Source organism: Schistocerca nitens, chromosome 3 (genome assembly GCF_023898315.1).
Source record: "Schistocerca nitens isolate TAMUIC-IGC-003100 chromosome 3, iqSchNite1.1, whole genome shotgun sequence".
NCBI classification, from domain to species: Eukaryota; Metazoa; Arthropoda; class Insecta; order Orthoptera; family Acrididae; genus Schistocerca; species Schistocerca nitens.
Genome location: NC_064616.1, coordinates 739,852,258 through 739,875,220, shown reverse-complemented (window position 1 = coordinate 739,875,220; position 22,963 = coordinate 739,852,258). Strand labels below are relative to the sequence as shown.

Here is a 22,963-nt window from a genome sequence, read left to right as displayed (position 1 = left end):
GATAGAAGAGACAGAGAAGATCCAACGGAGAGCAGCGCGCTTCGTTACAGGATCATTTAGTAATCGCGAAAGGGTTACGGAGATGATAGATAAACTCCAGTGGAAGACTCTGCAGGAGAGACGCTCAGTAGCTCGGTATGGGCTTTTGTTGAAGTTTCGAGAACATACCTTCACCGAGGAGTCAAGCAGTATATTGTCCAGAGAATCATTAGTGGCCAGATAAGGGCAACTTTTTATTAATTTTTTCGGAGTGTACACTACTGTAGCAACCGCTTGGAAGTTGGTATCGAGTGGGAGAGATGAGTTGTGTTATTTGCTATTTGTGAAGGTGGCAAGAGAGATGAAATAGTAAAGTCAGCAGAAGATCAAATCGGTAAAAAGACAAGGCCTAGCAGAAATCTTTGGATAACATAAGGAAAATTGAGTTTAACTGGCCAAAGGAGAAAGTACAAAATTGCAGAGGACGAAGCAGGTGAAAAAGAAAGCAGACGCGTAAACAATGAAAGCGACAGGAAATGCCAAATGGCTAAGCAAGAGTGGAGGGGAAATGCGAGGCTGTAGATAGCATGATTAGGGGAAAGATAGCTGCTGCCTGCAGAAAAATTAGAGAGGCTTTTGGAGAAACGAGAAGCAGCTGTATGAATAGCAAGATCTCAGAGGCAAGCCAGTAGTAAGCAGGCAAGGGAAAGCTAAAAGATGGAAGGAATGTGCCGAAGGGCGATAGAAGGCAAACGAAAGTGAAAGCAATATTATACAAAGGCAGCAGAAAGTAAAAGAAGAAGAGCGGGAGATACTATACGAGAAAAGATTTGACGGAGCACTGATTCACACAAGTGGAATCAAGGTCCCTCAAATAGAGGACATTCGCTCAGAGATCTTAAAATCCTCGGGAGAGCTGTCTATGGGAAAACTTTGTGTTATGGTGCACAAGATATATGAGGTATGCGAAATACCTCCAAGACTTCACGAAGAATGTAATAATTCCAATTCCAAAAGAATTTGGTATTGACGTATGAATACTAACGAACAGTCAGTTTAATAATTCGTGATTGTAAAATACTAAGTACAGAAGAATGGGAAAACAGGTAGAAGCAGACCTCGGGGAAGATCAGTTTGGATTTCGAAGAAAAGTAGGAACACATGAGGCAATACTGACGCTACGACTTATCTTAAAAGATTGACTGTAAAAAGGTTTATATATTTATAGCATTTACAGATTTAGAAAAATCTTTTAACGTTGTTGACTGAATTAAACGCTTTGAATTTTTAAAGGAAGCAGGGGTACAATACAGAGAATGAAAGGTTATTTAGAACTTATACAGAAACTAGACAGCAATTATAAGAATCGAAGGTCATGTATGGAAGCACTTGTTGGGAAAGGAGTGAGACAAGATTTTAGCCTGCCCCAATGTCATTCAATCTGTACGTTGAGCAAACGGTAAAGGAAATCAAGTAGAAACTTGGAAAGTGAGTTAAAGCTTAGAGAGAAGAAATAAAAACTTTGAAGTTTGCTGATGACACTATGTTTCTGTGAGAAACAGCAAAGGACTTGGAAGAGCAGTTGAATGGAATAGGTAGATGGACAGTATCTTGAAAACAGATAAAATGAACATCAGCAAAAGTAAAACAAAGGTAACGGAATGAAGGCAAATTAAATCAGGCAATTTTGACGGAATTACACTAGGAAATAGGACACTAAAAGGGGTAGATGAATTTTGCTGTTTGGGTAGCAAAATAATTGATAATGGCCAAAATGGAAGGCATGTAAAACGCGGACTGACAACAACAGAAAAGCAATTCTGAAAAGGAAGAATTCGTTAGCATCAAATATAAATTTAAGTGTTAGGAAGTATTTTCTGCAGGTATTTGTCTGGAGTGTAGCTTAGTACAAAAGTGATGGACGATAAACAGTTCAGAGAAGAAGAGAACAGAAGCTTTTGAAATGTGATGCAGTAGAAGAATATTGAAGAAATTTATGGCATAACTTGACTAAAATAAGGGTCAGTTGACAGGACACATCCTAAGGCTCAATGAGATGTCAGTTTTGTAACAGGTGGGGGCCGCGCGGAATGGCCGCGCGATTTAAAGCGCCGTGTCGCGGACTGCGTGGACCCTCCCGCTGGAGGTTCGAGTCCTCCCGTGGGCATGGGTGTGTGTGTTGTTCTTACCATAAGTTAGTTCAAGATATTTTAAATAGTGTGTAAGTCTAGGGACCGATGACCTCAGCAGTTTGGTCCCTTAGAAATTCACACAAATTTCAACAGGTGGGGAGGGGGGGGGGGGGGGCAGGCGGTGGAGGGATAGGTAAAATTGTAGAGGGAGACCTGCAGTATGCAGATAGGTTGTGGTAGTTATTCGGACATGGAGAAACTTGCACTGGATAGACTAGCGTGGAGATCCCCAACAAACCGTCTTCAGACTTAAGACCACTACAACAAACATTTCAACATCACTTTCAACCCCTCTTCACTTATGTCGTTCTTTTTGTGGAAGCTATAAAGCTTCAGAACAGGAGTGTTGGTCCACTGGATCTCCTCCGATCAAAGGCAAAGACTCTTCCTTGCCCTAAGGTCTTAATGCCTCCCCGGGTATTCTAAACCCGCTCGCTGGCCCAGCCCGTCATCTCCACCACGTTCTCCTGCGTCCATCTGTCAAGTCCTGTAGCTAACCTTTGTTAACTATGCAGAGGCAGGTTAGCAGCGCTTTAGAGTTTTATTTTCACTGGATTGCCAGTTTAGAATTTCTTTTTACCTCCAGCCAGTTACAGTATTCACATAGGTATCTTCCTCTGTGTATGCATTGCCGCGTTTTGAAGTCAATTTGAAATAAGCCTCATTGTTGTATGGACTAAGTATAAGTCCCTTACACATTAGGTCGTTTTTCGGTCTTCGACGCCATTTTGGGGCAAAAAACGGCTTCTGACGGTTTGTGAATGACCATCAGGTGGGACTGTCCTCCTGAGACGTAGACACGGAAGTTATTTACTTCTTCGATTTGTAAGTAATTTACTAAGTCTCATTCATTACTGTGGACACACAGTTCTTACGTTCTTGTAACTTTAATTTGTGGTAAGATCTTATGGGACCAAATTGCTGAGGCCATCGGTGCCTAACCTTACACACTACTTACTCTAACTTAAACTAACTTACACTAAGGACAACACACTTACCCATGCCCGAGGGAGGACTCGAACCTCCGACGAAGTCTTACGTTCAGCAGTGGCGTCTATTCTACAATGTGATGCATCAAACGATAGGACTGATTATCAAGCATAGAGTCGACCTTATCTTTCTTTAGCATAATGAATACTGTATCTCATTTTGAAGATCAAAAGTATAGAACGTCTTTGCGCCTAAACCTATTAAGCAGATACATTATCTTGGCAACATTTGGAATAAATTTCGCGTGGTAGTGACCTTGTCCAGGAAAATCTGAAAAAGCCTATTACTGGATGTTGGTAATGCGTTTGTGACTAGAAAATAGTGCCGAATTCTAATTGGAGATATTCCATATGAACCAACACTGTGCCCTCAGTATTCCATTTGTTCTTCAAAAAACTAAATTTATTGAAATGACGTCTGGCCGAATTTAATCTGCCAAAAACTTCTCCCACGTTAACCACATTATCCTGTTGACTACGCATGTCATCGAAGTAGTTAGAGCACATAGATATACCGTGAGTTAACTGTTCCAAAAAGCCGGCCGGAATGGCCGAGTGGTTCTAGGCTCTTCAGTCTGGAACCGCGCGACAGCTATGGTCGCAGGTTCGAATTCTGCCTCGGGCATGGATGTGTGTGATGTTCGTAGGTTAGTTAGGTTTAAGTAGTTCTAAGTTCTAGGGGACTGATGACCTCAGATGTTAAGTCCAATAGTGCTCAGAGCCATTTGAAACATTTGTTCCAAAAATTTCTGAAATTTGATGGACACAAATACGACCTCTGCTATGTCTTCTAGATACGAGTCACAGTCATATACAGAGGGCGTCACACGGCAAGGCCAGCCCCAGAGAGGCGTAACATAATTATTGTCAGACACTAGAGAGGCCGTACACAACACGGACAGTGTTATGCTTTCGCGAAACGTCACACAAATAGTGCCCAGGTAGACATCCATTTACCAAACTCAGAGGTAAGCTGATGCGCAGGTTGACTAGGTCAGATAGTTCGACTGTACCAACATTGAGTATCGCGACTGCATCAGGACGTGTCTAAAGACGCCGCACAGAAGAGCCCAACTGGGCATTCTACTAAATGATAGCGATCGAATTATGTCACTTTTTGTTTCGCACATAATGTACGAGTCGCACTAGATATCGCATTGAGCATCTCAACAGCAGTAGCAGTAGGGCTTGGAGAAACGAATTTAGGTGTTATTCACGATACCGTCGATAGAAGTCTAGCGTTTACAATATGTCCAACAATGGACGGCTAACAACGCTGCAGCTATCGGCAGCTGTGTTACTTTTTCACGAAACGAAAAGTCCGGTTGCGACTCACAGGAGATTTAGACAACATAGTACATAGTGGGCCCCTTGCAAGAGAAACATCCACAGGCCGTATGATCAGTTTGTACGGGAAGGATCAATATTGGAAGGGAAGTGACCTCGGTCGAAGCCTCTTTGTTCGCTGGAGAATCCTGAAGCGGTACGAGTTGTTTTACACAGAAGCCCCAGCAAATCGTGCAGAAAGTGCAGTGCAGCTGGGCATATCCAGACGCTCCACTCAACGGATTCTTCAAAGTACCTCCGGATGTACCAGTACAAAAGACCTCTGCTCAGTAACTCATTGCAGAACAGAAGCGGCAGAGACTTAGGTTTCCTACTAGGCGGAGGATACGGAACACCCACTCAACAACGTTTGGCTTTCCGACGGGGCGCATTTTCATTAGGACGGTGTGGTTAACAAAAAAAAAATATATGTTTTTGTCTGCTGAAAATCCGCAAGTGCTTCGTGAACAATATCATGCTTCGAGGATTACAGTCTGGGTCATAATTTCCAGTCACGGACTTACTGGACATTTTTTCTTTGAAGGAACCGTGAGAAGTGCGCGTTATTTGAGGATGCTTCTCAAAAACTTTGTTCCACAGCTTCTTGCTACTGCGTTACCTTTCAAGTCGCAGTGGCTCATGCAAGATCGAGCAGAGTCAATTACTGCAAACGCTGTGTTGGATTTCTCATGGGAGCTTTTCGACATGCGAATTATTTCACTCTTATTTTTAGGTCGTTCCAATGACGGACAATTTTGGTCCCCCAATAGTCCAGACCTCAACCCATGTGACTTCTTCCTTTGGGGTACCTAAAGGAAACCTCCACATGATTTAAGGAAGCACAGACGCGTTATTCTTCAAGCTTGCGGTGAAAGCGCGGAAGACATGTGCCGTATGATTATCGCTAACATCAACGTTCGTGTGAAGGAAATTAGGAATCAATGTAGCAGATATACTGAGCACGTGCTGATTTAGAACAGTTCTCCACAGAGCGAATTCCATGGTAGTTTCTTTGAGTTTATCTTAACGGTGAAGTGTTTATTCAAAAACAAAATGGTGACACATTTCGTGAACTTTGAACTACACTGCCACTCACCATCTTCACAGTTATGTTACGTAATTCATACTTTTTATTAATAAATTATTGTAAATTTGTGCTAAGCTGTATTTCCATACTTTTTGCCGTCATTTGCTTAAACCTATCCGGTCCCGCATGAGGTTGTATGGTTACTGCGTGTAAGCAAGCCACCTCGTAACAGCAACTACTTTCGGCCACGTTTATGCATGGAGTCAACAGTATTTGACGAATACTGCAATCTTAAAAGACAGTCTGTAATTGACGAAATATACGAAAAACTAAGTAATGCAATAAGACATGTTAAGGGAGCTGAAAATCTGATAATCGTGGGAGACTGGAATGCAAGTTTGGGTGAAGACTCGGAAGAGGGAATTGTCCTATTGACTTGCGAGAAAAAATGAAAGAGAAGCTTGACGAACTGAGTTCTGCTCGAGGCACCGATTAGTTATTGCAAACACGCTTTTCCAGCACCTCAAGCGAAGAAGATACATCTGGAACGCCTCAGAAGACATAAGGAGACAACAGGTCGATTACATTTGAGAGAAATCACCTTTTAGAAACCAAGTAAAACATAGCAGGAGCCATACGTCTGCCGACATAGACAGTGACCACGACCTGATTCTGATTCAAGTTTATTCAGAAAAGTTTATTCAGATTCAAACGTCTGAAGAAAATGACAGAAAAACAGAAGAGGGAAATAAAAAAAACTGAAAACTAAGGAAATCGCCAGGCAGGAACAGATAACGTAGCTAAAAATTACCAATGTGGCGGAGTACAAGAAGACTATACCTGGGCCGCTGAAACATTGCACTTGACGTTTGCGTATGAAGTTGGCAGCGTAACAGAGTAACAAGTGAAGAACGATAGGCGCTAGGCGTTCAGCGTGGGGCGCCAGCCAATCACAGCGCAGTGAGCACTGCTGTTACTCACGTGCTGTGACGTCAAAGTTCCCGCGTTGCCGGCTTTATTTAGTGAATGTGTATACAACGTGAATTGTATGTTGTTTACCGCGTGTTTTCGTTGTACTGTGTGCTATATCGTTGTGACTTTTGTTACGTTGTGAGTGTACATACTTGGAAAATGCCACCGAAAAGACTTCGTTCACCTAGTGACAATCCTTTGCGTCGAGGGGTGCCGCTAAATAGCCAGGCACTGGAGTTACTACGCAGAACTCGTGAGTTTTACGAGCAGGAGAAAAACTACGTAAGCATTCATGGGCAGCCATCAATTCCTGCCGACAAAGTGGTGGAACGTACGTCGAAAACTCTTGGTATTAGCGCAAGAACCGTAGTAAGTAAGGGAGTATTACTACAAAACTTGGAAGATACTGAAGTGAGCAGTAGTGATTCCGAGCTGTCTGGATCAAATAATACATTTTTATCAACCCCGGGAAAGAAGAAAAAGCGGCCTAGTCCTATCACAGATTCAGATTCTTTCCAGACTGATGCAATTTGTAGGCATGTTTATGCTTACTACAGCAGAAAAGAGTATCCGACTGTAGCTAAGTTATTAATCTCTTTAAAAGAAAGTGAACTCTTCAGGGGTGGTAAAACAACACTAAAATTTGTGCTAAAAATATAGGTTTCCGTTACAAAACGCTAGACGGACGCAAAGTACTGTTAGAGAGGGCACATATTGTTACCGCTCGTAGCATTTTCTTGCACAAATTTGTGGGCAGAGACATTCATTCCATAATTTGGCTAGACGAAACGTGGGTTAATGCCGGGGAAGCTGTCAGCAAATGTTGGACGGATAACACACCCAGCAGTAGCGGCCATCAGCCGACGGGAAGAGGAGCTAGATTAATTGTGGTCCATGCAGGCTCCTCCAGTGGTTTTGTCCCTGACGCACTTTTAGTTTTTAGATCAAAAAAGACTGGTGATTACCATGAAGATATGGATCACACACGATTTGTTGAGTGGTTCAGGAACCTTTTAAAACTATTTCCTGTCCCTACAACAATTGTAATGGACAATGCTCCATATCATTCGGTGATACAGAACAAATCCCCAACCACAAATGATCGGAAAGAAGTTATGGTGCTGTGGTTACAGGCTCGAAATATTGCAGCAGATATGAGTATGACAAAGGTTCTGTTACATTCTCTTGTTAAAGAAAATAAGCCTACGACACCTACATATGTAGTAGACGAAATTGCCAAGGAGCAGGGTCATACTGTAATAAGGCTGCCACCATATCACTGCCATTTCAACCCTATTGAGTTAATATGGAGTGATGTAAAAATGTATGTAAGGAACAACAACAAGTCCTTCACAATAACAGAGGTGGAAAAGCTGTTGCGTGAAGCTCTTGTGACTGTGGATGCAGCCTCATGGAGAAAAAAAGTAGATCACGTCGAGAAGCTTATACGAGCAGCACAGACAATAGAAGGCATTATCAGTGGCCATGAACAATTAATGATCTGTCTTGCTGATGACGACGATGAAGACGGTTTTGGCGATGAGTCGGACAACAGTGACGATGGCGAGCTGGATGGAATTGCGCCATTATCGCTGTAAATTGGTGAGTGAAAAATTACTAATATTGGTTATTTATTGCAATCTTGGTTATTATTTATTTTGTAAACTACGTACGTTATTAATTTTAAAGTACCAGTCGTCAGATGCTTGTTTTTTGTATTTCTTTGCTCCATTATCGAAAGGGTGCGCATTGTTATGCTTTTACATGCATTATTATACGGTTGTTTACTTCCTTTCATTGTAGTACAACTAAAAACGAGTTTTTATATACACTGTAATTGCTCAATCGCTTGCATTTACGAGACGGGACGGAAAACTGTATCGTCTGCTGTGTGTATAGAGGCTGCTGTTGCAACATCGCTATTACAGTATAGCCAACCTAACTAGACAAAAAGCGAACTGTCAAGTGCAATGTTTCACCGGCGGGGGTATAGGTACAAATTAAATCTGGTATATATGTAAGGCGGCAGAAAAGATAGTTGGGAAAACTAAACCTAAAAACGAAAGGAAATGGATTGCAGTAGATTTTATTCAGGTTATCGAAAACAGAAGGCTATGCAAAACGCAACTGACGAGCATGGAAATGCTCAATGGAGAAGGCTAATGAATTTAATCAACAGAGAAGCCAAGAAAGAAAAAACAGTTTTCTTGAGGAAACGTGCAGAGATGTGGAAGAAAATACGAAAAATGGAAGAACTGATATAGCCTACAGAACAGCAAATGAATTTTTTAACTAACGCAAAACAACAATTTCTGGTACAGTAGAAGACCAAGAGGAAAACATGCTATCTGGTGAAGACGTAGTGAACAGATGGAAAGAATACATTGACAAATTGTGACGATACACCTTTATCGGAGAATGTATTAGGTAAAGAGGAGGAAGCAGACGACTTCTGCAGGCGATTACAGATCGGACGTATATAATGAGTAAAGGAGCGGCCCTAGCACCGACCCATGCGGAACGCCGGCTGCTATGGGCCGGATCGTCGAGTGTGTGTCACCTACGCCTCGCTCGAAGGTAGGTGCTAATATGATAGACAACTGGTTTCAGAAACCTTAGGGCGCGCAGCTTCCAGAGCAGCCCCGAGTGCCAAACGCTATCAACAGCTTTCGAGACATCCAGGAAGATCCAGAATGAAATTTTCGCTCTGCCGCGGAGTGTGCGCTGATATGAAACTTCCTGGCAGATTAAAACTGTGTGCCGGACCGAGACTCGAACTCGGGACCTTTGCCTTTCACGGGCAAGTGCTCTACCAACTGAGCTACCCAAGCACGACTCGCGCCCCGTCCTCACAGCGGTAATTCCGCCAGTACCTCGTCTCCTATCTTCCAAACTTCACAGAAGCTCTCCTGTGAAGTCTGGAAGGTAGGAGACGAGGTACTAGCGGAATTAACGCTGTGAGGATGGGGCTGAGTCGTGCTTGGGTAGCTCAGTTGGTAGAGCACTTGCCCGCGAAGGGCAAAGGTCCCGAGTTCGAGTCTCGGTCCGGCACACAGTTTTAATCTGCCACGAAGTTTCATCCAGGAAGATGGCGCCGCAGTACTCCCTGTTGTTGAAGGCCGTTGTTATTTCTTCAACAACTTGTATAAGCTGTTGAGTGGTAGAGTGGCCGCTTCTGAATCCGAATTGTTCTGGTGGAAGGAGCTGGAGACGGTCAATTGTCGTCCGCAGGCGAGGCAGGAGGATCCTTTCGAAAAGTTTGCTTAAGCCCGTCTCACACGGAGCAAGGTTCGGCGCAATCTTGCGAGATGGCGTGCATTCCTGCCGGCTTGCAAGGGAAAGGAGCCGGCTATCTTCCATGCCGAAGCTCTCCCACGGTGCAAGATCGGCAGCTAGTTGTTGTGATCGGCTGCATGTTGTATCGAACGAAGATGGCTGCTTCAGGTACAGATGTTCAGAGCAAACTGGCGTTATTAGCTGTTTTGGTGCTAAACGATGCAGAAATGCATGCTGATGAGAAAAGAAGAAAGAAAGAATGGACGAAAAACTGGATTAAGAGGAGAAACGCTGGAAAAGGTGTGCTCTCCATGCTTCATAAAGAGTTGAGGTTAGTTCGCATAACACCTACTTTTGTTTGAAAGTATCACCATTTTATTACTGTTTGACTTTATAAATATAGCAATAATAACTGTTATATACGACTTTATTTTATTTTTGCTATAGCACTCCTTGCTAGCCGTATAAGGTCGAACAAGACACACGGCACTTGCAACTCTTTCGGCTGCTTCTGCACGCAAGTGTTTATTATAATAGTTTGCGCTTTTCACGACGTACAGACACTGTTCTTCCCTATAAGTACATATCAATGCTTCAATCGCTTCCTTGGACCACTGCGGTGCCATTATTTAATAATTACAGGGTTATTACAAATGATTGAAGCGATTTCACAGCTCTACAATAACTTTATTATTTGAGATATTTTCACAATGCTTTGCACACACATACAAAAACTCAAAAAGGTTTTTAGGCATTCACAAATGTTCGATATGTGCCCCTTTAGTAATTCAGCAGACATCAAGCCGATAATCAAGTTCCTCCCACACTCGGCGCAGCATGTCCCCATCAATGAGTTCGAAAGCATCGTTGATGCGAGCTCGCAGTTCTGGCACGTTTCTTGGTAGAGGAGGTTTAAACACTGAATCTTTCACATAACCCCACAGAAAGAAATCGCATATGGTTAAGTCGGGAGAGCGTGGAGGCCATGACATGAATTGCAGATCATGATCTCCACCACGACCGATCCATCGGTTTTCCAATCTCCTGTTTAAGAAATGCCGAACATCATGATGGAAGTGCGGTGGAGCACCATCCTGTTGAAAGATGAAGTCGGCGCTGTCGGTCTCCAGTTCTGGCATGAGCCAATTTTCCGCGGGCTACGCGTGAAACTTGCCCGCACGCGTTCAACCGTTTCTTCGCTCACTGCAGGCCGACCCGTTGATTCCCCCTTACAGTGGCATCCAGAAGCTTTAAACTGCGCATACCATCGCCGAATGCAGTTGGTGGATCTTTGTTGAACTTTGTCCTGAAGTGTCATTGCACTGTTATGGCTGACTGATGTGAGTGCATTTCAAGCACGACATACGCTTTCTCGGCTCCTGTCGCCATTTTGTCTCACTGCGCTCTCGAGCACTCTGACGGCAGAAACCTGAAGTGCGGCTTCATCCGAACAAAACTTTATGAGTTTTTCTACGTATCTGTAGTGTGTCGTGACCATATGTCAATGAATGGAGCTACAGTGAATTTATGAAATCGCTTCAATCATTTGTAATAGCCCTGTATAAGAACTTCCTACCGCACCTCACAACAGCAGAAAAGCGACTATCAACAAAGACTTCCCGCCCAAGCTTTCCGCGTCTGACGTCACAAACGAAACGTCTCATGATTGGCCAACGCATGTAGCATGCAGGGAACCTTACAAGAAAAATAGTACCGGACCTATCCTGGAAATCTTACAAGGTTCCCAGCAAGGTAGCCCGCTAGCAGACGACGGAGCCCGTAAGGTAGCCGTCGCACGAGCCAGCAAGGAAACTTACGGCGAATCTTGCTCCGTGTGAGACGGGCTTTAGTTGCGGAAGCAGGCTGATCGGTCGGTAGTGTTGCGGTTTTTCCGATTTTTCCCCGGTTTCCGTATAGCCACAAAACAGTGCGCTTCCAGGCGTCAGGATATTTCTTCTTATGAAGGATGGAGGAGAAGATATGGGCGAGACGAACAAATGCGTCGTGCGGACGTTGCTTCAGCGCCTTTCCTGGTATGTCGTCCGCTCCTGGTGCTTTGTTGCTGCGCACACGTAGCAGGACACCTCTTCAGGGGAGATGGCCGGGAGTCCGTCAGCTTCGTCGTCGTTGGCGTCATCAGCCAGATAAGCCGCGATGGCCTCTTCGACTTCGTGCATGTGTTGCACGTCGGCTCGTCGACGGGGACGAAGGTAGTTTGGAAGATGTCGGCGAGGGCGTTGGCCTTGGCAGTAGGAGTGTATGCGACTCCAGTTGGTGTGTTCTGTGGTGGTGTTGTTCGGCGCCTCTTCGTGAAGAACCTGACAGTATCCCACGCCTCGGGTTTGGGTGTGAAGGCTGCGAGTTTTTGCGCCAACTGCTGGTTCTTATGTTCCTTCGTTGCCGCTTTGATATCGCGACGTAACTGGTTGATGTGCCGATTGAGGAGTCGATCTCGCGTGATATGCCGTTCCTTCTAAAGTATGTTGTGAACTCTGATAAGGTCAAGGATGTGTTGTGACAACCCCGGTCTGCTGACCTCTTGACGGTGGAGTCGATGCTGACAGCGCTGCAGTAACAGTAGCGTTGAATGTTGCAATTGCTGCGTCAACGTTGTAGATTTCGGAGTCGAGATCCGGTGCTAACGACAGAGTGGTGTTCCCTCTGTAGGTGGCCCAGTCAGTGCGACCGATGTTGAGTCTTCGAGGCTGAGGGGTGTAGTTGACGTCGAGGTTAAAAATAACCGGTAGAAGGTTGGAACTGAGTTCGTGCAGCTGTGAGGAATTGATCAAGTCCTTTCGTAATCGCGATGTCCAGAATGTCCGGAGTGCCACGCGATGCGAGAGCGCTAAACAGACTGACTAAAAGCCTTAACTTGTCAGTACCTCTCCCCTGACGCCCGAAATCCACCGAATCCCTTCGGCACGCTCTGCTGGATTAACACTTCAGAAAGACAGGCTATGATGGGGCAAAATTTTACCAAGTACTTGTAGAAGAGTAGGAGAGAAGCACTACTAGATTGAAACTTTGAGTGTGTTCGCGAGGTGGTTCATTTGATACGAGAGTGGCTCGAAGAAGGCAAAGTCCAGGTTCGAAACCCAGTAATATCTGAACTGGTGGTGTCTATTGAATTACAGAATGTAACAGATGGGGTATATTAGTAGATACTTACAGTGGAAGCTCTAAGTCGAAGGATTGAAAATTTGCCTCCTACACGGCGAAGTGTCTAGAGATAAGATGCAAACAGAGGAAACACCACATTGTGTAAAATGTAATAATGCAGAAATGTAGCTTTATCACAGCACACTTTGGGAACTAGGGAGTGAGAGTACTACAAAAAAGTTCACAAACATATTTAATAAAAATGGTATACTCTGTCAGGAAGCTTCATTACAGCAGGCTTCCTGCTGCAGCAGGAAACAGTTATTTTGGAAACTATTCCTACGCTGTGAATTAGCCATTCTCCACCACAGACTTTTACCCTCGAGTTCATCAAGGGATGCTGGAGAATGTCTCGCGATTGGCTGGGTAAATAACTGACAGATTGAAACTTTGAGTAGAAATAAAGAGTCTCCGATTGTTTCAGCTGGATGCAAATTTGCCAGAGAAAGGCTTTTCCCTCTCTCAGTTGGTCACATCACTTATTCAGAGGAAACGAGGAGATCTTGGCGTCTCATTAACTTTAGACAGTCTACAGTTAAAAGTAATCGGTAATGCAACTGCTCACAAAGACGATTTCTGACTGTTTTCATTGTTCTTAGTTCTTTGTACGAGCGTAAAGTTTGTTGTTTTTGCGTTTTTTTTCTACTTCAGCTAAATATGAAAAACTTTCTCGTTAATACCGCTGCAGGGCGAGGTCGTTACCACAGGTTGTGCAAAGGTCTGACGTTTTAAGGTAATTGCGCTTATGCAAGAAACCGTGACGAACCGAGCGTTTGTAAATTATTCAGTATTCGGAGATGACATACTTTTGCTCTTTAACGTAATATGGCCTGCAATGAACTTTAGTGCCAACTTAAATTTTATTGGGTTTGTTTCTAAATAACTTTTCTGCTACCAGTCAAGATTTTCTTTCATTCGTATTTTACACGACCCGTTTCGGGAAGTGATTCCCATTTTCAAGTGTGTATTCTCTTTGTGCTATGTAATTTTTAGTTATTGTTGTTGATGTGTGAGATTCTGCTTCGTTTAGTTGACTTTACTGCACTATATAAAAAAACTCGCAATTTTTTAGTTAGTTATCGGTTTTTATGTATAGTTAGTGGCGAAATTTGGAAGAACTTGTACTTACAGTTATCTGATGGTCTATTTGTGCAGAGTCTTTGCAGTACACAGTATACACTGAGAATAACTTACATAAACAAACAGTTACAAAGTGGTTTTTAGATGTAGTTGACAGATATAATGTTACAGATCTTCCACAAAGTATGACATGCTTTTGTACAGAACGTATTTATCTTAGTAGTATAGAATATAATTTGCTTACATGTATTTTACAATGCTACTTATTTCTATGTGTTACTATTTGATTTAAGTATATGGTCAAAGCATCTCAAGAAATTCACCGACCCACTTTCAAGTTTTTCATGTAACAATTTGTCTTCATATTCTCTGTAATGTGAATACATTTCCAGTTCTTCTAACAAATTCATTTTATGTCCTTTGGTTAGTCGGTGGAGTATTTCGATATTTTGCTCTACTGTTCTAAGTTGATGTCCTGTATCATATATGTGTGTAGCTACTGCTTATGTGTGTCTGTTGTTTGTGTAGGCGTTAATGTGCTCTGTGTACCTGTTGTTGAAATTTCGGTCTGTTTACCCTGGTTAGAATATGGAGCATTCGTGGCATGTTACTTTGAATATTCCAGAGACTCAGTATGGGTCATGACTACACTTTATATTATGTATCAGTTTTGTTGTAGTTTATTTGACGTAGAAAACCCAACTTTTACTTTGTGATTTTTGAATATATGTGCAGTCTTCTGTGATATACTACCAATGTAAAGAATGCAAGATGTACATTTTCTTACGTCTTTTTCAACTGCGGTGCACTTTGTGTTTGGGTCTTTCTTCACTGTGTCTAGGACTGTGTCAACCATGGAAACACTATAATCATTAGCAACCGCAATCTGTTTCACTATATTCGATCTGTATGCTGGCTGCTTGTGGATGTCCGGGAGACATGAGATTGCAGTGATTATGGTGTCGGTCATTGTGTTTTTCCTGTAAATTTTGAATCTGCATGTGATGAGGTTTCTTGTAATATTTTGGTCCAGGTAATTGAAACGTTTGTTTTGTTCGTGTTCCATGTAAATGTAATTTTCTCATGTAGATTATTGAAGCAATTTATAATATCTGTTATGTCTTTGGTTCAAATGGCTCTGAGCACTATGGGACTCAACTTCTGAGGTCATCAGTCCCCTAGAACTTAGAACTAGTTAAACCTAACTAACCTAAGGACATCACACACAGCCGCGCGGGATTAGCTGAGCAGTCTTAGGCGCTGCAGTCATGGACTGTGCGGCTGGTCCCGGCGGAGGTTCGAGTCCTCCCTCGGGCATGCGTGTGTGTGTTTGTCCTTAGGATAATTTAGGTTAAGTAGTGATTAAGCTTAGGGACTGATGACCTTAGCAGTTAAGTCCCATAAGATTTCACACACACACACACACACACACACACACACACACACACACATACATCCATGCCCGAGGCAGGATTCGAACCTGCGACCGTAGCGGTCGCGCTGTTCCACACTGTAGCGCCTAGACCGCTCGGCCACCCCAGCCGGCTATGTCTTTGGCATCGCCATTCACTAACAGTAGTGTGTCAACTACTTAGCTCATACAAAATTCAGTTTCCTTCAGGCAGGATTCTTGACTGCTAAATAACTTCTATTCCAAGTGATTTATGTATATGTTAGCTATGGTACATAATGTATATGATCCCATTGCTAAACGCGTCGTGTAAAATATAAATAAAAGGACCTCGTGACTGGTAGCAGAAAAGTTATTTATGAACAAACCCATTGTTTTCACAGTCGCAGCCTTTCAAAAAACCATTTTTAATGGACAAAATCAGATTATAATTCTATACTACACTGAAACTCTAGCTAGGATCTGAGTCTTTTGAGAGCAGTTCGAGAGTTTGTTGCCGCAAAAATAAAAGTAAAATAACGCGAATTTCACCATGTTCAACTATTTTTATCAGATGCATGGTTTTTTTTAGCAACACACAGACTTTGGAAGTCAACGTTTCCCATTTTTGGTAACAGCTGCTCTTCGTGAGTTAATTTGTTAGTATTGAAACATATTCAGTTACAAATAACGCCACTTCGAATGCACCTGTATATACGCTGTACGGGATATAATCAGCTGAACAAATTTTCCAGTTCGTAATGATTCAACATGAACGTGTATACTGCTATTCAGCAATGGAAGTCTCGCTAACCTTGAAGGGCACGCCACTGCACCCAAGCAGTTCGTTCATGAACTGTTGCGTAAACGTATCTTCCTACGTCAAAGAGTTGAGAGCACGTAGGTAAATCAGAGCCGGTATCTGGACGGGGAGTCAGAGGAAGAGGGGGAAAACGGGAATCCCGAAAAGCGGCTCTGTGCGCTCGGCAGCAGTGACCTCTGCTGTACATGACGCGGAGGGCTTCTACACCTGGCACAGACCTGCGTGGTGAACGGGGAGGTACAGCCAACAGAGCGCAATGCCGCGAGGTACGTCCACGCCTAGAAAGCTAGTAAGTTCTTTCGCGCGAAAGACGACATTAACTATTATCGCAAAGCTACCATTTCTATTTCTATCTACTGATATAGATCTGTCGATAGGCTTTTACTGTTTGTTCTGAAATTAATATTAAGATTTACGAAAAACATTGCACTGTTTTTATACTTGCACATTTTTCTAGTCCTTGTTCTTACAAATGGTTCAAATGGCTCTGAGCACTATGGGACGCAACATCTTAGGTCATAAGTCCCCTAGAACTTAGAACTACTTAAACCTAACTAACCTAAGGACATCACACACACACCCATGCCCGAGGCAGGATTCGAACCTGCGACCGTAGCATGTTCTTACATTTTACACTATTTACAAGTATGTGCTAGGTTTCAGTTTGTATATAGATAGCTACAGAATGTAATCTGCAAAATAATACTGAATTCTATGAAACTCGCTCGAGAGTTTTAAATAGGTGCTTTTTCAACTAAAATTGTTTTTTTTTCATCTTCTTCATTACGAATTTGGGAACGTCGCTATGACTTGAATTTTGCTTTTCATCCTTAGTGTTTGTCGAATGTTGATTGTGATAGATAATGCAAGTTTTCCTATCCATTGAAAACCCAACTTCGACATTTTAAATTTTATTAATTTATAATTAATTACTTTATTTTTTGAGCAGTGAATCGTTGAGAGTTCAGCCTAACGATTTAGTAACAGTTCAGATATCCGCACAACGAAAATTTGCTTAATTTCATTACACTTCTGGCACATTCGGACAGAGACGTCTATTGTAGGTATTGTACGAATTACCATTTCGCTGTAATAAAAGCGCTTAAAAGGAAACAACACTCTTCGCTAGGGATAACCTGAAGAATCAGGAAGCTGCAGAACTATCTGTTAAGGAAAATCTGCTAAATAATTAGAGAAACATTTCTGGAGAAAAGTCGCGGAGTACTATTCTTTTTCAAATGACGATGACTATGATTCAATCGAAACATGCTGCAACCTTTTCTGCAATATGTAAACCATGTTCCAGAAACGAAGAAAGAACGTAGTTTGGTATTTTGTTAGATCTTTCCAGTAACCTGGACACCACGTTCACGGGCCACTGCATCAAGTTTTGCTTGGGGGTGAACGTCACCGACTGCGACTCTATCTTCAGTGTCCTTTCCCCCTCCCATGCCCCTACCACCTTCTGCACTCTCAATTACTGCTAGAGCCACACTATTTATATGCCATTCTTTCACCCCCCATTGTTATCTTCACGTTTTCCCTATCCTCAGTTTTCTTCTTCTGGAGGCTCGTATTAGTAGTCTAGAGATGTCTTTCCACTCACGTTCCCTTACCGCAATGTGCCAGCAGCAGAGCTTCCTTTATCGCAAGTTGAATCAACAATAGTGGACCATTAGACGTATGAATAGCAGATTTAACAGTAACAATAGGGTTCTATAGTTCGGTTGAAGGAGAAAGAGAATATATTAAAAATTTTATTCCGCAAAATTTTAAGCTATTAGAGGTAGCACCAAGATCCTTCACTGAAATTAATAGTCTAAGACAAAAAAGACCATTCATCACGAAAGAATTATCCGAATGGGATAGAAAGCGGTAGATGTTATGAAGATGAGCAGACAAACAAGTGATTACAATTTCAGAAAAATTAGATGATTAATTTAAGAGAAAGAGCTTCACAAATTGTGCAAGTCAGTAACGCTTTGTTCCACCTCTGGCGCTTGTGCAAACAGTTATTCGGCTTAGCAAGGATTGAAGGAGTTGGTGGATGTCCTCCTGAGGGATATCGTGCTAAATTCTGCCCAAGTGGTGGGCTACATCGGCAAAATCCCGAGATGGTTGGAAGGCCATGCCCATAATGCTCCAAACGTTCTCAATTGGGGGGAGATCCAGCAACTTTGCTGGCCAAGGCAAGGTTTGGCAAGCACGAAGACAAGCACTAGAAACTCTCGCCAAGTGCGGGCAGGCATTATCCTACCACGAAGGGTAGCAAAACGGGGCGTAGACATTCGTTGACGTACCGCCGTGCTGTGAGGGTACCGCAGATGACAACTAAAGGGGCCGTGCTATGAAATGAAACGGTACCCCAGACCATTCCTCCTGACTGTCGGCTCCTCGGTTGGCGGAGGACAGTCAGGTTGGTATCCCACCACTGCCCGGGCCATCTCCAGACACGTCTTCGCTAGTCATCGGGGCTCAATTCGAAGCGGGACTCAGCACTAAGAAAATTCTAGTCTAGTCAATGACATTCCAGGCCGAATGAGCCCGACACCACTGCAAATGGATTGTTGGTGTACAGGGGTCAACAGTACCGGCGCAATTGGCGCCGTGAGCTCAACCCCCTTAATGGTCCTTGTGGTCAATGAAGCACCAGTTGTATGTAGGATCGATTATGATGATGATGAATCCAGGGCTCTGAGTGCCTCTCTGACGACTCCTCACGTTTTGACGTCTCACTACGTCGACTGCTCCCTTCTTGACGCTGTGTTCAGCCTCGATTCACCCATCCCTGCCAACATCGTCGAATGGTGCCATCGCCCCTCTTTAAATGTCGACATGTTCGCCTATTACTCCAACCGGCTTCGTTGAGCCCAACTACTCGTCCACTCCAAAATGCTGATATCAGCATATATTGTTCACGCGCCTGTCTGCAAGGCATAGTAACTGTCTGAGTACACGCAATTAAATTCGTAAATTCTTCATGCCCTGGTATATGTCCCCTGTGTACTATCCTTGGCAGCTGCGCCGTGAAATTGCGCTGCAGCATCACACCTTCATCCATGGCCCACCAAAGTTTACAATTTTGTATTTTCCTTCGATACCTGTATGAATATAAATCTGTGACGAATTTGCACAACTCCTTCGTGGTTCGTCGTTTTTTCTTGCTTTAGAGTGTAAAAATTCTAAAAAACAAAAGCTCATACTGTGTTGATCAAATTCCAAACACAATTCTGAAAAATTGTTCTAACCTAATAAATAATGTCGTTACTTGTATATCTCTGGTATAGGGAATTATTCCAGATAGATTAAAATATCCAGTTATTAAACATCTTCATAAGAAAGGTTACAAGAAATACTTACATAAGTATCGTCCAGTTTTCTTACTGATGTCATTTTACAAAATATTCGAAAAAGCAATATACTAAAGAGCAGTCTTAAATGTAAATAGAAACAATTGACTTTTCACAAGACTGTCTGGATTCCAGAAGGGTTTCTCGATTGAGAATGCTATTTATATATTCTCTCAGCAAATATTACAAGACTTAAACAATAAAATAACACCATTTGGTATGTTTCATCTTTCCAAGCTGTTTGATTGTGTAGATCACGTTACACTTTGATAAAAACTTAAGTTTTATGGAACTGATCGTGTTACTCACAACTGGTTTCAATCACACTTAACAAACACAACGAAAATAGTTGTGCTGAATAGTTCAAACAGTGTTGAAAGAAGAGAAAAATTCAGTGACTGTGCAGAAATCATGTAGTCCCATAAGGTTCAATTTTCGGTCCACTACTATTCCTTATATACTGTATATGTATATATGTGAATGACATTTCACTTAACGTTCATCAAGCAGAACTGATACTTTTTGCAGGCAATACTATTGTTATAATAAACCACATTAGAGAGAAAGGAACAGAAGATATTTTTAATAATGTTTTTCATGAATTATTGAGTGTTCCTCTGAAAATGTGCTCTCTCTTAGTTTTGAAAAAAAAAGCATTAAGCTCAGTTTTTTACATCAAGAGGTCATACCATCAAATGATGTAGCAGACGAACAGGAGTCAGTAAACGGCTTAGAATGCTCCAAATTTTGGGCGTACATCTTGATGAAAACCTTAACGGGAGGAACTACATTCTTGAGCAGCGCAAACAGTTAAGGTCAGTTGCTTTTGTTCTTCCTATAATTCTTAGCCCTGGTTCACACAAAGCAAACTCGTGAAATATGTTGCATATTTCCACTCAATAATAACGTATGGTATAATTTTCATGGTTTACTAACATGTGAGAAACAAAATACTGAATGCAAAAAATCGAGCAGTAAGAAGAATACGTGGTGTTCACCCACAGTCGTCACGTAGGCACCTCTTCAAGGAGTTAAGCATTTCAAGTGCATAATATACACCAACGGAAAAAATCGCAACACCAAAAAATAACTAGTATAGAATAATGGAATTTCGCCAATACTTTTGAGTAGGTAACGTATTTAAGTGATTAACATCGCAAAATCACAGATAAATATAAGCACAAGATAACCCATTGCAAATGTGAAATGCTGGTACATTAATAACCGAGGTTAGCCGCGCGGGGTAGCTGCGCGGTCTTGAGCGTCTTGTCACGGTTTGCACCGCTCCTCCCGTCGGCGGTTCGAGTTCTCCCTCCGGCATGGCTGTGTGTGTCGTCCTTAGCGTAAGTTAGTTTAAGTTAGATTAAGTAGTAGTGTGTAAGCCTAGGGACCGATGACCTCAGCAATTTGGTCCCATAGGACCTTACCACAAATTTCCAAAAAATAACCGAGTTAACCGTCAGAATGTTGAATGCAAGCATGCAAACACGCATGCATTGTGTTTTACAGGTGCCGGATATCGGTTTGTGGGATGGAGCTTCAAGCCTGTTGCAGTTGCTCGGACAATACAGGAACGGTCAATGCTGTTTGTGAACGACGCTAGAATTGTCAGATGATGTCCCATATGTGCTCGATTGGAGACAGATCTGATGATTGAGCAGGACAAGGCAACTACGAAACGGCACCCCAGAACATAACTCCGGAATGGTCCAAGAAGTAACCGATCTATAATAGTTCGTTGTGTCACTGTGGTGCCAACAGTTGCTCAAATTGCAACTGTAGATGGAGTACAATGCGCCAGAGCCATAGGCCGAATACGATGGTTTTCCTTTACAGTATCGTGTGGAGCCCGGTCTCCTTGCTACCGTTTATTCTCGTGGCCACCGCTGCCAACAGTCACGTACAGTGGCAGCATACCTACCAAGTTTTTCTGCAGTATCGCACAAAGAAGATACAGCTTCTTGTAGCCCAATTACACGAGCCCGTTCGAACTCAGTGAGGTATCGACAATGGCGTCTTTGTCACCTCAAAAGTATTCTTGACTGATATCAACTCACCATGTCCAATCTTAAAGGTAACTAAGGCTCACGATCATTACAGTGTATATTTAAAGCACACCTCATCTACATATTCATAGTGGCGGTATTAGCGCCACTTGTATGCGAGTGGCGCGATGTTTGAATACACCTTGTCTTTCATCTTGGTGTTACAATTTATTTTCACTCGCTGTATATATTCGCTTTCGCAATTCGTCATAAATAATCCATCACAATTTGAGAAGAATAATGGTGCCCAGACATAGAACCTAGACCTATATCTCTGACGTCGATCTGTTGTAGAATTTTAGAACATGTTTTTTGCTCGAGTATCATGTCGTTTTTGGAAACCCAGAATCTACTCTGTAGGAATCAACATGGATTCCGTAAACAGCGATCGTGTGAGACCCAACTCGCTTTATTTGTTCACGAGACCCAGAAAATATTAGATACTGGCTCCCAGATAGATGCTACTTTTCTTGACTTCCGGAAGGCGTTCGATACAGTTCCGCACTGTCGCCTGATAAACAAAGTAAGAGCCTACGGAATATCAGACCAGCTGTGTGGCTGGATTGAAGAGTTTTTAACAAACAGAACACAGCATGTTGTTATCAATGGAGAGACGTCTACAGACGTTAAAGTAACCTCTGGCGTGCCACAGGGGAGTGTTATGGGACCATTGCTTTTCACAATATATATAAATGACCTAGTAGATAGTGTCGGAAGTTCCATGCGGCTTTTCGCGGATGATGCTGTAGTATACAGAGAAGTTGCAGCGTTAGAAAATTGTAGCGAAATGCAGGAAGATCTGCAGCGGATAGGCACTTGGTGCAGGGAGTGGCAACTGTCCCTTAACATAGACAAATGTAATGCATTGCGAATACACAGAAAGAAGGATCCTTTATTGTATGATTATATGATAGCGGAACAAACACTGGTAGCAGTTACTTCTGTAAAATATCTGGGAGTATGCGTGCGGAACGATTTGAAGTGGAATGATCATATAAAATTAATTGTTGGTAAGGCGGGTACCAGGTTGAGATTCATTGGGAGAGTCCTTAGAAAATGTAGTCCATCAACAAAGGAGGTGGCTTACAAAACACTCGTTCGACCTATACTTGAGTATTGCTCATCAGTGTGGGATCCGTACCAGATCGGGTTGACGCAGGAGATAGAGAAGATCCAAAGAAGAGCGGCGCGTTTCGTCACAGGGTTATTTGGTAACCGTGATAGCGTTACGGAGATGTTTAATACACTCAAGTGGCAGACTCTGCAAGAGAGGCGCTCTGCATCGCGGTGTAGCTTGCTCGCCAGGTTTCGAGAGGGTGCGTTTCTGGATGAGGTATCGAATATATTGCTTCCCC

At 42.8% G+C, this 22,963-nt stretch overlaps 1 protein-coding gene and 1 non-coding gene across 2 annotated transcripts in view; one reads left to right on the top strand and one right to left on the bottom strand.

Annotated features, from left to right (window-relative positions):
• The window catches only part of LOC126248715 (sodium-coupled monocarboxylate transporter 1-like), a 423,655-nt gene that overhangs the window by 46,843 nt on the left and 353,849 nt on the right, over nt 1-22,963 (top strand). The window lies entirely within an intron of this gene.
• Nucleotides 9,243-9,317, bottom strand: Trnas-uga (transfer RNA serine (anticodon UGA)). Its single transcript has one exon. It is a non-coding gene; the product is annotated as a tRNA-Ser (tRNA).